Source organism: Staurois parvus, unplaced genomic scaffold (assembly GCF_062004578.1).
Source record: "Staurois parvus isolate SC_StPar_1 unplaced genomic scaffold, SC_StPar_1.0 ptg000429l, whole genome shotgun sequence".
Lineage (NCBI taxonomy): Eukaryota > Metazoa > Chordata > Amphibia > Anura > Ranidae > Staurois > Staurois parvus.
Window position 1 is genome coordinate 1,312,588 of NW_028318225.1, and position 16,392 is coordinate 1,328,979.

General features: G+C 40.8%; 1 protein-coding gene across 2 annotated transcripts in view; it reads left to right on the forward strand.

Annotated features, from left to right (window-relative positions):
* Positions 1–16,392, forward strand: part of GABBR2 (gamma-aminobutyric acid type B receptor subunit 2) — an 810,498-nt gene that overhangs the window by 779,774 nt on the left and 14,332 nt on the right. The gene's annotated exons all lie outside the window — the stretch shown is intronic.

The following is a 16,392-nucleotide window of genomic DNA, read 5'->3' on the forward strand; positions in this document are numbered from 1 at the left end:
CAATTTAATAATACCTTTTATCAACAGATCAGAGGTACTAGTATGGGAGCACCGTGGGCTCCGGCCTATGCATGTTTGCATCTAGGTTTCTGGGAGGAGCAGGTTGTCTTCAGATCAACAAAGTTCCTTGTTAATGTCCAGATTTGGTTAAGATATATTGATGATGTGTTCCTTGTATGGAGAGGAACATCAGAGGAATTTAAATTTTTATGGAGGAGTTAAATCAAAATCCCTTTAACATTGGACTCACGTATGTTTTTGATGAAAGGTGTATTTCCTTCCTGGACTTGGAAATTAGACTTGAGAACGGAAGACTCCTCACAAAAACATATAGGAAACCTACTGCTGCCAATACTCTACTAGAGGCCAGAAGCTATCACCCACGTTCACTGATTTCAGGAATTCCAGTGGGACAATTTCTGAGATGTCGGAGAAATTGTTCGAATATTCATGACTTTAGGATGGAAGCACAGGATCTTTATAGAAGATTTAGGGAACGGGGATACTCTCACTCTCAAATCAGAAAAGCTCGGAGACGGGCATATCAAACTGACCGTAAGGATTTATTATCTCCTAAAAAGGAGGAGAAGGTCAAATTAAGTGAGCAACCTGTTAGAATGATAACTCAATTTGGAGCCCAATGGCAAGCTGTAAAACAAATATTAGAAAAACATTGGAAGATTTTAACTCAATGTCCCAAATTGAATAAAATTGTAGGTGAGCGCCCCCAAATGGTAGCAAGAAGAGCACCAAATCTTGGTGACCTCCTTATTCATTCTGACTATCAACCGTTAAAACAGACAACATGGTTAAAATCACGTACTAAAGGGATGTTTAAATGTGGAAAATGCCAAATCTGTAAATATGTGGATCGTACAGACTCTTTTTTTGACTCAAGGAATAGCACTCATTATAAAATTCAAAGCCTTATAAATTGTTCTACAGTGAGAGTATTATACATTTTGACTTGTCCCTGTAAAAAGATGTATATTGGTAAGACCAAAAGACAACTTAAGGTACGAAAAGGTGAACATTTCAGAGATATTAGATCTAATGACCCTGAAAGTAATCTTGCCCAACACTATGCTAAATATCATGGAGGTAAATTGGATGGTACAAAAGTGAAAGGTTTCTATGCATTGCATTTCCCTCAAAGGAGAGGTGACTTTGATAGAGAACTGCTAAAAAAGGAGAAATATTGGATATACAAACTTGATACATTGTACCCAAAGGGGTTAAATGTGGAATGTGATCTCCAAGTATTTTTGGATAAATAGATCTGTATGGATATATGTTCTTATATTGCCATATGTTGGTCAATCTGTGGTAATTCCTCACTCCTGTCAATGGCTGGTTAATGCGTTAATTGAATTATTGAGGACAATATGTTAACTAAATAATTAAGGTAAACCTTCTTTGGGGAGATATCTAATAACCTGATGGTACACATTGAAATATAGGTCTAGAAGTGTAGAAGGGACTAATCTTTGAACTATTTTCCTCTCCTTTGAGAATAAATGTACACTTATAAGTGGTTAATTTGAAATTTAGGAACCCTGGGCAAAATAACCTATAGAGGGATTTATTTATTAATTAACATCGCCATCTTGTGGTGGTTTTGCGGTAATTTTTACTGTGTCCTTGTGTATTTTTGACCTAATAAATAGGTTTGGAGATCCTTTCAATAACACTGCCATCTCCTGGTGAAAGTGTGGTAATTTTCAATTGAATATAATTTTTGCTTTTTACTTTTGTGTGCATTGCTGTAATTGTCAAATCTTTCCTCTCTTTGATATTTCCAGTCGCCTGTCTTTTTAATTTAACTATGACCAGCGGTTGTGCTAAGTATTTAGCCCCTTTTCTTCCACTGGGGATAACTGCAATGTAATTTTTTGCATATGGGGGTGGGTCTTAATCCACTATAAATAGAAGGTTGAAATGCAGGAATCCCATTGGTCCTGACGAAGCTGAGTGAGATACGCCCATCGGCGAAACGCGTTGACGTCATACGTCAGATACGTCACTTCCGGTCATGCGCACTAGGTGGAACGCACGCTGACCTACAAGGAGGTAGCCATCTTCACATGCCATGAGGCATACTTAGGCGGCACAGGCGCCATGGAGAGGTCGGAACCTGCGGTATGTCGGCTGATGTTAGCGGTGGTTCCTTGGTTCCATACAGCAGTACCTTTTGAAGGGCAGTACTTATGAAGGATATCCTTTTTGTTCTTACTACCCATTGCACAGGTGGTGAGTGGACTGTTACAGGACATTAGATTAAAGGTCCCTTGTGACCTATATGGCATAAACGTCTATTATCGAGTGAAAGCTCTTACAGTGACTTCCCTCATATTGTTTGTCTTACTACAGGATGGGGACATTATGGTGCTTTATATAGGAAACAAGGCATGCCACATATATTTCAACGGGCGGAGGAGCCGCTGGGCCTTATCTTGTTTTCAACAAAAAGTGGTGTGTAGTCCACATGCTGTGGTGAAGAAATCACTTGAAGCAGTGTTCTGCTACTTGCATCTGTTTCTCCATCCAGGCAACAACTGGGGCGTTATTTATATCTAAAAGTCCTAAGAATCAGTCACTTATATTACAGATGAATGGGCCCCAACCACATGTGCCGGCATGGGACTGTACTGCATTTCATTTGTGATATCCTTTTTGCTGCCTAACATAGGCTTATGGTTATGCCTAGAGATGAGCGAATCGAACTTGGCGAAGTGGAATTCGTTTCGAATATTAGGAAAAATTTGATTCGCACCGAATCCGAATTTTAGCAAACTTCGGATGCACGAATCGAATTTTCCCCGATCAGCCGGCAAAAAGTGTCACTGCAGAGAGCTCCGCTATTTCTGACAGTTCTCTGACAGTTCCTTCACATTTACAGCGGTTGAAACATTGTATCTATTTGTTTTCATTTAGGATACAGATGTTTTTATTCGGAAATAAATAGATACAATGTTTCAACCGCTGTAAATGTGAAGGAACTGTCAGAGAACTGTCAGAAATAGCGGAGCTCTCTGCAGATACACTTTTTGCTGTACTGGAATTCTTCTTCTTTTCATTCTTCTTCTTCTTTTCATTCTTCTTCTTTTCATTCTTCTTCTTCTTCTTTTCATTCTTCTTTTCATTCTTCTTCTTTTCATTCTTCTTCTTCTTCTTTTCATTCTTCTTTTCATTCTTCTTCTTCTTCTTTTCATTCTTCTTTTCATTCTTCTTCTTCTTCTTCTTTTCATTCTTCTTCTTCTTCTTTTCATTCTTCTTTTCATTCTTCTTCTTCTTCTTTTCATTCTTCTTTTCATTCTTCTTCTACTTTTAATTCTTCTTCTTCTTCTTTTCATTCTTCTTCTCATTCTTCTTTTCATTCTTCTTCTTCTTTTCATTCTTCTTCTTCTTTTCATTCTTTTCATTCTTCTTCTTCTTTTCATTTTTCTTTTCATTCTTCTTCTTCTTTTCATTCTTCTTCTTTTCATTCTTCTTTTCATTCTTCTTCTTCTTCTTTTCATTCTTCTTCTTCTTTTCATTCTTCTTTTCATTCTTCTCCTTCTTTTCATTCTTCTTTTCATTCTTCTTCTCATTCTTCTTTTCATTCTTCTTCTTCTTTTCATTCTTCTTCTTTTCATTCTTCTTTTCATTCTTCTTCTCATTCTTCTTTTCATTCTTCTTCTTCTTTTCCTTCTTCTTCTTCTTCTTCTTTTCATTCTTCTTCTTCTTCTTTTCATTCTTCTTCTTCTTCGTCGTGCCCCGTGACTGCCCAAATGAGTGAAGTGTGCGGTGATTCTAAGATCGACGGCACTCATCTGCATGTCATACTGACTGACAGTATTATTTCTCTTCCCCAGCAGACTCCAAGGGCATTTAAATTAAAGGTACAGTGTTCTGCACTAATATAAAGGCTCTCTGAAGCCTAGAAACCCTTTTAATAAGTTAAATTCGCAGCGAATAAATTCGCATCGAATTGAATTTCTCCCGCAAATTCGGCGACTCAGCCGAATCAAATTTTTGAATAATTCGCTCATCTCTAGTTATGCCTCTCTTTTGACGCACACTGTGCTCGCTGCATTGTATACATGTGATATTTCATACCTTTGGTATAATTTTTGGGAATTCCCCTCTATGGGATAGAACCTATATGGTTATGACACATGTCTTTATATTTATTACATGTGACACTATATACCTATGGTATAATTTTTGTGTACACCTCCTTTGGGAAGTGTCAACCTATGTGCCAGTGCCACAAAGACTTTAGATTTTAGTGGTCATTGTCTTTGCAGCACATCTATCCAGACCGGTCTTGGTGTTATTTTATATGGTTTTAGGTCTGTGTGTATTGTCTCATACTGAGGTGATGGTAAACCAGGGCGATTGCCCATATGTCAAATATTTATATGTAATAAAGCATAATTTTTGGAAATTTTTCTGAGTATCACATTCTGTTCATAATGTAGCCGCTTTCTGTGAATTCCTTTTCACAAACCCTTCTTTTTTGTATGCCTCTTTGGGCTACTGAATGGAAGCCATATATTGGGTGATACAGTAATTTATTTTGTAACCTCCAAAAAAACTATCTTTAGTCAAGTTAGACAGGTGCCTGCAGATCTCCTCAAGCGGCGAGGGCCCTCCTCTAGACTCAGTCATGGCCTTCTGGTACTGTAAGGGACCGCCTGGCGGTACCACTAGCTCTCCACTGAATAAGCGTCCCCAGCGCACGGAGTCTAAGTCCCAGGGTGCTTGTTCACCAGGGCCCCTGATGGTGGGGATAAACTTGGAGCCCCCTGAGACCAGGTCGTGGCTACTGGGTGCGTCCGTCAGTGGTAGTGGTATGCGCCAAGGGCTCCCACGGGGAAGAGTCCGATATGAGGAGGTCAACAGACCCCACTGCACGGGATGGATGGATGAGCAAGGTCAGACGGGCCGGGTCGGTAACAGAGAGGACGGCAAGGTACAAGGCAGCGGGCATAGAATGGTCGGGTCACACGCCAGGTCAGCAACAGCAGGTCAAATCCAATAGGGGGTATCCAGGAGAGAGGTCAGGCAAAGCAAAGGTCAGGGCAGGAGAAATACAGCAAGGTCAAGGCACAATCCGGGTCAGCAACTTACAATTCACAGGTTCGCAGATACAGGATACAGGTAAGACCAGAAGGCACTGAATGACAGCTCAGGGTCGTTTAAATATCCCGCCCTGCGCTGCCATTGGTGCCCAGCGGGCGGCCGCGGCTTCTACTGCGCATGTGCGAACTCGAACGCCGCGGCCGGCCCGAACCTAGTGCTCGAGTCCCTGCACAGGGCGGCACACTGCGCCTGCGCCGGGACCATCGCGGCGGGGATCAAGGGGATCCCTGACAACTGCTCTGTGCAAAACCACTGCACAGAGCAGGTAAATATGACATGTTTGTTAGTTTAACCATTTACCCACTACCCTATAGTAGAAATATTGCTACAGTGCGGCAGGGCTGAGCAAAGCCATATATATATATATATACATATATATATATATATATATATATACATATATATATATATATATATATATATATATATATTGCATTTCCTGGTAGGGGGATGTGTGCTTGCCACCCTACCCACGCTGCCATTGGCTACTAGGGATGTCAATCAATGGGTCCCGGCCAGAGATTACCCACCAGCACCTGTCGATTGTCATGTAAAGCTGGTCAATCAAGTTCCTCCACCCCAAACTCGCTCATCCATGTCTTTATAGATCTTGCTTTGTGCACTGGTGCACAGTCATATTGGAACTGGAAGGGGCCATCCCCAAACTGTTCCCACAAAGTTTAGAGCATGAGATTATCCAAAATGTCTTGGTATGCTGACACCTTAAGAGTTCCCTTCACTGGAACTAAGAGGCACTAAGCCCAACCCCTGAAAAACAACCTCACACCATAATCCTCCCTCTACTAAACTTTACACTTGACACAATGCAGTCAGGCAAGTACCATTCTCCTGGCAACTGCCAAACCCAGACATGTCCATCGGATTTCCAGACAGAGAAGCGTTATTTGTCACTCCAGAGAACACGTCTCCACTGCTCTAGGGTCCAGTGGCAGTGGGCTTTACACCACTGCATGTGACACTTTGCATTGCACTTGGTGATGTAAGGCTTGGATACAGTTGCTTGGCCATGGAAACCCATTCCATGAAGCTCTACGCACTGTTGTGCTAATCTGAAGGCCACATGAAGTTTGGAGGTCTTTAGCTATTAACTCTGCAGACAGTTGGCGACTTCTGTGCACTGTGTGCTTCAGCATGTGCTGACCTCGCTCTGTCATTTTATGTGGCCTACCACTTCGTGAGTTGCTGTTGTTCCCAGTTGCTTCCACTTTGTTATAATACCACTAACAGTTGACCGTGGAATATTTAGTAGCAAGGAAATTTCATGTATGGACTTATTGTACAGGTGGCAACCTATCATAGTAGCACACTTGATTTCACTGAGCTCCTGAGAGCAACCCATTCTTTCACAAATGCTGTGAATAGATCTTGCTTTGTACACTGGTGCGCAGTCATATTGGAACTGGAAGGGGCCATCCCCAAACTGTTCCCACAAAGTTTAGAGCATGAGATTATCCAAAATGTCTTGGTAGTCTGCATGCATAAGTGCTTGACTGTATACACCTGTGGTCATGGAGATGATTGGAGCACCTGAATCCAATGATTTGGAGGGGGTGTCCCGATACTTTTGGCAATATAGCGTAAGTGGCCTCATGAAAGTGGGTCTTTATCGTGGTGCCACATAAATACTTACCTACGTTGGTGCTCGGAGCACATTGCAGCAGAAACACCAAGCTCACCAAAGACCCTGGGTCTCGTATTAGCAATTGGGAACCTGGAGCCCTGGTTCCTGATCACCTGATCTGCGATAGCCTCTGATTTGCTATCACATTGATCAGTCACTGTTCAGTCCAGCCTTGTGCTTTTTCTCCTCTTGAATGAAGAAAAAGATACATTGTATCTTTGTTCCCTGCTATAGGGAGAAACATGTATACAAAGAAGTGTATAAATAAATAAACAAATACATCATAAAATTAAAATAGCTAGATAAAGGGTTTGATGTAAATCAGGGTCAGGATTGGGGTTAGGGTCACAGGTCATGGTCAGGGCCAAAAGGTCAGAGTCAGTGTATTTTATGTAAGTTTACATTTTTTTTTTCTCAAAATTAGTATCACTGTCAAAGCTGGAGAGTGCAAAATCAGGTTCATTTCTGCATGGAAAACAATCAACTTCTAACCTCAGCTTGTTCAATTAAGCTTTGACAATAAAACTTGGAAGCTGATTGGTTTCTATGCAGAAGTGAGCCTGATTTTGCACTCTCCAGCTTTAGTAAATAAACTCCTTAGTGTTAGTGTCAGTGTGTTTTAGGTAGGATAAAAAAAGCAAAATGTGCACTATTGTTATACGGGTACAAAAAACAAATAATTATACACATATGTAGTAGTGCTAAGACTGGAGCAGGGGAGTTACTCTTTGGTGGTAGGTTATGGTGATAGCAAGAAATATACAGCTAAATGTTAAAAAAAATATATTTTTTTGCTATATTGTGCCAAGCTTCCTTTGATAATAATAAATCAGGAGACATCCATTACCATTTAAAACCAAATGAAAGCCCAGTTTGTCTTGAGAAAACAAGGATTCTTTGTCACCAGCAAGGATTATAATTCACCAGGATATACTGTGTAGCTGCAATGAAATGTACAGTTTTACTAATGCATGTCAAAGTTGCAAAACTATGTTCAGGTGTTAAGATTTATTTTACCTCCATCATGATCATGAATGGGTTAATAAGACAACAAGCATTTTATCACCCTTGCATATTTGTAAACAAATTGGACTACAATTACAAAGCAAGGGATTTGCCTCTTGAATAGAATTAGTAAAGAATCTTCCAATTCTATTCTATCAGTCCTGCTAATTTTCTTTTTAATATGTAAAAGCAGCTGCTGCCAAACTGTCTGCCTGACCATGTGTATCTACATGACATATAAACATACTGTATATACCCGCATATCTGTGACAGAATATCCTACACTGACTGATATCTGAATGGTGGAGCTAGGGTGCTGGGGTGCAGTTAAAAAAGAATAGAGCAGGATCCCTAAGGTATCTAAACTATCTCAAGTAGGAGAGCATTTCCCTACACTGAACCATCCATGACAAGTCAGGCCCCCTCTACCTTACCTACTCCCACACTTCAGGGCTCCAGACCCAACAGGGTCTATATAAAGTCTCTCTGAGTCTAAACTGGTCCACCAAATCTCAGAAGAACTTAGCGCCCAATCAGACACTGGATCCCCCAAAATAGGGCTCAGAGCCCATGGCAGAGGGCACTCTGGTGCCATGTCTAACTTTCCCCTAGAAGACAGAAGTACTTCTTCTGCAAAACAATTCCAATTAACTAAAGAGAGATAGTGGCATCTAGTGATGAAAAGTGAGAACTACATGCCTAACTCTGCTATGTGCAAGGCCTTACGAGATATATTATTCTGAAAAGCATAGCTGTCAGCTTTTTAAAATAATATCCAGTATATATCATGTGCTGTATGCTTCCTGCTTTAAAAAAAAAGGTAGAAGTTTTCAGGCTGCTATATACGACTCTTTTATACCAATCATGCCAAAGTTATATTTACCATTAAATATATGTGTCACGATCAGAGGATAAGATCACCTGGGACTGTAAACCCAAGATCTAGCGGGCCAGTGGAAACAACTAAACAGGTGTGCCGGTCCTCACAGATGCAGGAGCAGTGTGACTACACGCAAACAGAGGTGTTTCAGATCTAAGGAGCCACCTGGTCTTCACCAGAGGCACTGGAGGTGTGGATGTTGCTCTGCGAGGCAGCCCTCAGGTTGCAGCTCTCTAACACACCCGTGTCGGCACAGTGCAACCAAATAGCATGCTGGAAGGACACTGGGTGTGGATGTGTGGATGTTGCTCTGCGAGGCAGCCCTCAGGTTGCAGCTCTCTAACACACCCGTGTCGGCACAGTGCAACCAAATAGCATGCTGGAAGGACACTGGGTATGCACAGTATTCTAGGAACCAAGGTAACATACTGCAGCAAGCTAGGAAGAGACTCCAGGGGAGAGGACACAGGGAACAAGTGTAAAGCACAGGTGAGTGAGGAATGATGAGTAATGGTGCAGAGCAGGGGTGGACTGACAACTCATGTGGCCCCCGGGCAATAGGGGATCATGGGGCCCCTGTATCCTTGCCCAAACACAAAAAAGCTTATGAAAAAGGTACCAGGGGCATCTCATGGGGCCCCCTACTGACTCCGGGCCCTCGGGCAGTGCCCGAGTTTCCAAATGGTCAGTCCGCCCCTGGTGCAGAGAGAAATAGAGAGACTCAGCAAGCTGGAAAGCCTGCTGAGCAAACAACAACAGGAAACAGTGCTGAGAATGACACACACAGCATCAAGAAATTAAGAGATCCACAGACAGAAACCAAAGAGACTATAACTGCACAGCCAGAGGGAAAACACTGAGAACAAAGACAGGATCACACAACACACAAAATAAAGGATAAAACTCAAGAGGAATGAACACCACAGGAACCAGAAGGGTCCAGCTTCCACGTTCCTCAAACACTAACACACAGGCACAAAGGCTTAGTAATTCCTAGGTTTGGGGCAGATAGGCAGGAATCCAAGCAACTCAGACAGTAAGCAAAACCCAGAGCAGGTTTGCTGTGCATGGAAGTGTGACAATAAGCAATATTGTTCAAGTAGAAGTTAGGAGATGTTATTATTTGACTCCTGACCATGCTTCCCTACTGCACACAACTGGTGGTACTACTAAAGGTGACATTGGTTTTGGTTCTACAATACTTTTTTAGACCTAAGCTGAAGACACTAGGCCACAGTAGAGGATCCAGAGCTTTACTTGCATGGTTCTGATCTTGCAGGTTCTTCTAACGGTCCAGTTTTAGAGATAATGAAGACAAAAAGTACCAGAACAGATGACTGTTTTATAGGTATGAGATGATGGCATTAGTCTACTGGAGCCTAAAAGTGTACAGTATGTTTCACCAAAACCTTTTTTATAGTTTTGAATTACGTATGGAAGGTTTAGATCCCGTCTGTTGTTGTTTTTTTTTCTGTCTGTCTCTGGTTGAACTGTTCCATCATTTCCTGTCTAGAAGATGCAAAAGAATATTAAGAAATCTCTACAAAGTGAGAGTAATTTTTTTCATGGACAGTTTTCACCAGAGCAGCTATCCCTTTGGAATATTAGCCCTCAGCTCCTGTTATGGGGACAACTGTAAAATATTGGTTTTACTATAACTTTTATGTCTTGGGGACAGTGGTCACCGGAATAAATAGAGAAGATAAATATACCCAGTGGGGACACAAACAACAATGAAAATCACAAAGGGGTGGTAATCCTTTCCTACTTTATCTGAAACTAACATAAAAATGTTATTTATAAATAAACTTTGCTACACCAAGGCCTGAGTAGCCTGCTGTAAACATGGTTATATTTGGTCTTTGCTCCACTAGCTGGAATCTGGCAATAAATCGACTGGAATAGAGTTTTTATTATTATTGGCATGTGCACCTTTGCAAATACCTACGTTTTATGCTGTCAGCTCTTTGCAAATACATTTGCTAATGTTAGCCTTATATGCAAAGTTAATTCCAGATTCAATTATGACTCATTTTTTTAATCCTCATATTCGCAGACCCAGTTATTTTGTGTCAGCTTTTAAATTTTGAGTAGTTTTACCAATAAAGTCTTCTGTATAAAACATGCTCAGTTGATCCAGCTGGCATGTTAGCTGTGAGGTAATCATGCAGAACCTGGTTTGATAGAAACCACTGATGACCATTGATGCAGAATACTCTGCATTCATTTATGCGATAGATATTTATAGAAAGACTGAAACATAGTAACATTACCAATTAAATAAATGTCATTTGACTAGTATAGATAAGTAAAATAAAGCAAACAATTATATGCCTGTCCTCATTGCATCACCACATTTTAAATATCTTTGCCATTGTTCTTTCAATGCTAAAATGGAGAAATATTACTGAAATTGAGAGTTAGTACTTGCCATAGGGTGTTGCCTAATCCCCTAACAATTATTGTATCATATTTCTCAATGCTGCCAGCTGAGGCACCAGCATTAGATGTAGAAATGGCAGGTACACTATTATCTTTTGAAATGGCAAGCAGTCTTTTGTATGTCTTCCGAACAGACACCTGAGCCAGGAATGACATTGCGGCCATCCATTTATTCTCAACTCCCCTGCAGTTACTTCCCTTCTGACCGTGCAGAGCCTCGGCTGACTCTGAAGTTTATGAAAAACAAAACAAAAGAAAAACATGGGTACTAGTCATTTATCCTTGGAGATCAGAATACTGTTAAATCAAAAGAGGAAAGTGTCATTCCTATATCCAACACCATAATAAAAACTCAACAGCACTGTCATTCCCTGATGTGTTCAATAAGTCTACCCCATGTATAAATAACTTTCTTTAGGCACTAATGTGCTATTGAGAATTAAGTCCTCTACTGAAATATCAATGAACAAATTGGTGATGAGAGAAACTTAGACGATGAACAGTGACACAAGACTCCCAGATAATGTTATGAATCATAAGAACAGTACAGTGCAGTACAAAACTAATACTTCCCTCCGGAACCCTACATTCTGCCATTCTTTACATAGGCAGTGTCTTTACAGCTACAGCCTGGAGACCAACACTGACAGCATGTTTATACCTTAGGTGGCTCATGAAATTCAGTTGTCTAAACCCTGTAAGTTAACCTTTAAATATAGATAATATTCTACACTTAATGGTTTTACCAGCTTTAAAGTCTGGATTTATTTCTTATTATGTATACCATAAATAAACAAAGCAGAACATTGGCTAATCCATTTTAAAAAGTCACAGACATAGTTACATATAATTGGTAAGGTTGAATAAAGACACCAGATCATCCAGTTCAACTTGTGTGGGTGTATGTTCATGTAAAAAAACTGTTGCCCATATCCCTGTATACACTAAGATGCCTATCTAGGAAGTTTTTGAAACTATCTATACTTCCCACTGACACCACCGATTGTGGAAGGAAGTTCCACATCCTTACCGCTCTGACAATGAAAACCCCCCTACGCAGTTTAAGGTTCAATCACTTCTGCTCTAATTTCTTTGAGTGGCCCCATTGTTTCTTACACTCCGAGACTGAATAGTTTATTCCCTATGCTACAATCATCTTTACAATATTTTTATATTGCCATCTTATCTCCTTTCAAGTGTCTCTTCTTCAGGGATAATAAGTTTATTGTTTCTAGTTGTTCCTCGCAACTGAGGCCCTCCAGTCCCCTTATTAGCTTGGCTGCCCTTCTCTGGACTTTCTCCATTTCCAGCATATCCTTCTTGAGGATTGGTGACCCGAACTGGACAGCATACTCCAGATGTGGCCGAACCAAAATTTTATAAAGTGTCAGGATTATTGTTTTATCTCTTGAATATATACCCTTTTTACGGTCGCACATTTTCTGCTAGTTTTGCTTGCTGCAGCTTGATATTGCATGACATTGCTGAGCATGTGACCTACTAGATCTCTCAGATCTTTTTCCATCCTATATTCCCCCAAAGGCTCTCCCCCTAGTGAGTAACTTGAGTTCATATTCTTAGCCCCCAAGTCCATTACTTTATGTTTTGCAACAATAAACCCCTTGCCCACCCCTTTATTTTATTGAGGTGTTCTTGTAAAGTTTCAATATCCTGCAATGAAGTTATTGCCCTACTTAGCTTTGTATCATCCGCAAACACTGAGATTGAGCTTTTTATACCAACCTCTATCATATTTATTAATAAATTAAACACAACTGGTCCCAGAACAGAGTCTTGGGGTTCCCCACTTACAACTTCAGACCAGTCTGAGTATATGCTGTTTATCGCCACCCTTTGACCGCTCCCGTTACCAGTTTTCTATCCAAGTAAACACCATGTGGTCCATGTCTTCAGACCTCAATTTGTAAATGAAGTGTTTATGTGGAACTGTATTGAATGTGTTTGCAAAATACAGATATACAACATCCACAGGTTTTCCTTTATCTAGATGACAGCTCACTTCCTTGTAGAGTGTTTTCAGATTTGTTTGGCAAGCATGACCTTTCATAAATCAATGCTGATTACTATTAATGATACTGTTTTCATCAGCAAAATCTTGGATATAGTCCCTTATGAAATCCTCCAAAAGTTTCCATACTATCGATGTTAGACTGTCTGGGCTGTAGTTTCCTGGAATATATATCTGCCCTTTTTTAATTATTAGTACCACGTTGGCCTTTCACCAATCAGCTGGCACCATTCTCATCATTAAACTGTTCATAACAATTAGGAATAATGGGCTGGCTATAACCTGACTGAGTTCTTTGAGAACTCAGGTGTAATTCATCTGGTCCTGGTGGTTTATTTGCATTAAGTTTTCAAGTCTTTTTTGAACACTGGCTTCTGTTAGAAAACAAGGGTACATTCAGTGATGTGATACTAATGATGCTGTCTTGGTTACTATACCCCTTCTTTTCCTGTGTAAAAACTGAGGAGAAGAAAGCATTTAGTAGTTGCCTATTCCTTATCATTTGTAACCGACTTTCCTTGATCATCCTTTATGAGGCCAACGTGCTCTGATCTTACTGTTAATATATTTTTTTAAAAGTTAGGGTTTTTTTACTCTCCTCCGCTGTGTGTCTCTCGTGGTCTATTTTAGTTGCCCTGATTGCTCTCTTACATTTCTTATTGCATTCCTTGTAGTGTTGGAATGCCAACAATGACCCTTTTATCTTATATATTTTTTAAAGGCCTTTTTTTTCTCTTTAATATGTCTTTTTACATTAAAGTTTTCCAAAGGTTACCAGGTTGTCCCATATTTCCACATCTGCAATCAGATTTGTGTTATTTGTAATTAATATATCTAGCAAAGTATTTTTTCCAGTTGGGCCATTCACCAATTGGCACATGAATTTGTCCTGCAAGACATTGAAGAATTTGCAAGCCTTAAATAGGTGAGCTGTTCCTTCTGCCCATTCAATATCTGAATAGTTGAAGTACCCCATTATGATAACATGATAACACTGCCATGCCTCGCTGCCATTTCTAACTGTTATAGGAGATCCAACTCCTCCTCATCCTTCTGGTTAGGGGGTCTGTAACATGCCCCCACTATTAATTTCCCATTTGTTTCTTCCCTTTGAGGCTCCCTCCACAGGGACTCTACCTCCTTCCCTTGCTCTGCAATGTTCTCCTTCACATTCAGCAGCAAATCATTCTTGATATACAGACACACCCCTCCCCCTTTTCTACCCTCCCTGTCCTTCCGATACAAGGAATACCCCTGGGTAGTTGCTAGCCAGTCATATGTGCTGTCAAACCAAGTCTCTGATAGTGAAAATCCTCCTTGTGTATCAGCAGCTTCAGTTCTTTTTGTTAGCTAGGCTTCTAACATTTGTGTACTTGTCTCTCAGTTTTGTAAGGACGTATAGTATTTCCACCTTAGTTGTTCTGTGGCTGTAATTGTGTTCTGCCAACCCACTCACAGATATAGCTGCTCTGTGATGCTTCGATCACAAAAATAACTGCTATTATGGCCACTTCATTGTTCAAATTCTGAAGGATTACAGCTGCCCAAAAACTGAACTAAAGTGTGGGTCAGGGCATAGAAAAAAAATTTGGTACAGCCCTGCAAAATTTAAAAAAAAGATTCTTCCACATCAGCATTGCCAGCTAGGATTTAAGTCGGGCATTGTGTCGCCCTACTTTTATTCAAGCAATTTAATAAAACTTCTGACGGAAAAAAAATTGCAAAAGGAAGAACATATTAAAAGGTACCATGGGACAATTATGGAATGATTATAAGGTATATGGCAAAGTTTCAGTAATCGCAGCCAAAAATATAACAATATATAAGATGAAGAGCACCAACATGATAATATACTACAAAAGTAAGGAGCGCTATAAGCCAGGAGACCCCACCTATGGAACTGATGGCTGTCAGATTTATCAGACATGGTCTACTTGTTCTAATTGCATTCATTTTTTTTGTAGATCATGATATTATTAACTTAATGTATACAGTATCTCACATAAGTGAATACACCCCTCACATTTTTGTAAATATTTTATTATATCTTTTCATGTGACAACACTGAAGAAATGACACTTTGCTATAATGTAAAGTAGTGAGTGGACAGCTTGTATAACAGTGTGAATTTGCTGTCCCCTCAAAATAACTCAAACACACAGCCATTAATGTCTAAACCGCTGGCAACAAAAGTGAGTACACCCCTAAGTGAATGTCCAAATTGGGCCCAATTAGCTATTTTCCCTCCCTTGTGTCATGTGACCTGTTAGTGTTACAAGGTCTTAGGTGTGAATGGGGAGCAGGTGTGTTAAATTTGGTGTTATCGCTCTCACTCGCTCATACTTGTCACTGGGAGTTGAACATGGCACCTCATGGCAAAGAACTCTCTGAGGATCTGAAAAAAAGAATTGTTGCTCTACATAAAGATGGCCTAGGCTATAAGAAGATTGCCAAGACCCTGAAACTGAGTGGCAGCACGGTGGCCAAGACCATACAGCTGTTTAACAGAACAGGTTCCACTCAGAACAGGCCTCGCCATGGTCGACCAAAGAATTTGAGAGCACATGCTCAGCGTCATTTCCAGAGGTTGTCATTAGACGTATTAGTGCTGCCAACATTGCTGCAGAGGTTGAAGGGGTGGGGGGTCAGCCTGTCAGTGCTCAGACCATACGCCGCACACTGCATCAAATTGGTCTGCATGGCTGTCATCCCAGACGTAAGCCTCTTCTAAAGATGATGCACAAGAAGACTAAGGACATGGATTACTGGAACCATGCCCTGTGGTCTGATGAGACCAAGATAAACTTATTTGGTTAGATGGTGTAAAGCATGTGTGGCGGCAACCAGGTGAGGAGTACAAAGACAAGTGTGTCTTGCCTACAGTCAAGCATGGTGGTGGGTGTGTCATGGTCTAAGGCTGCATGAGTGCTGCCGGCACTGGGGAGCTACAGTTCATTGAGGGAACCATGAATGCCAACATGTACTGTGACATATTGAAGCAGAACATGATCCCCACCCTTCGGAGACTGGACTGCAGGGCAGTATTCCAACATGATAACGACCCCAAACACACCTCCAAGATGACCACTGCCTTGCTGAAGAAGCTGAGGGTAAGGGTGATGGACTGGCCAAGCATGTTTCCAGACCTAAACCCTATTGAGCATCTGTGGGGCATCCTCAAATGGAAGGTGGAGGAGCGCAAGATCTTTAACATCCACCAGCTCCGTGATGTCATCATGGAGAAGTGGCAGAAGACTCCAATGGCAA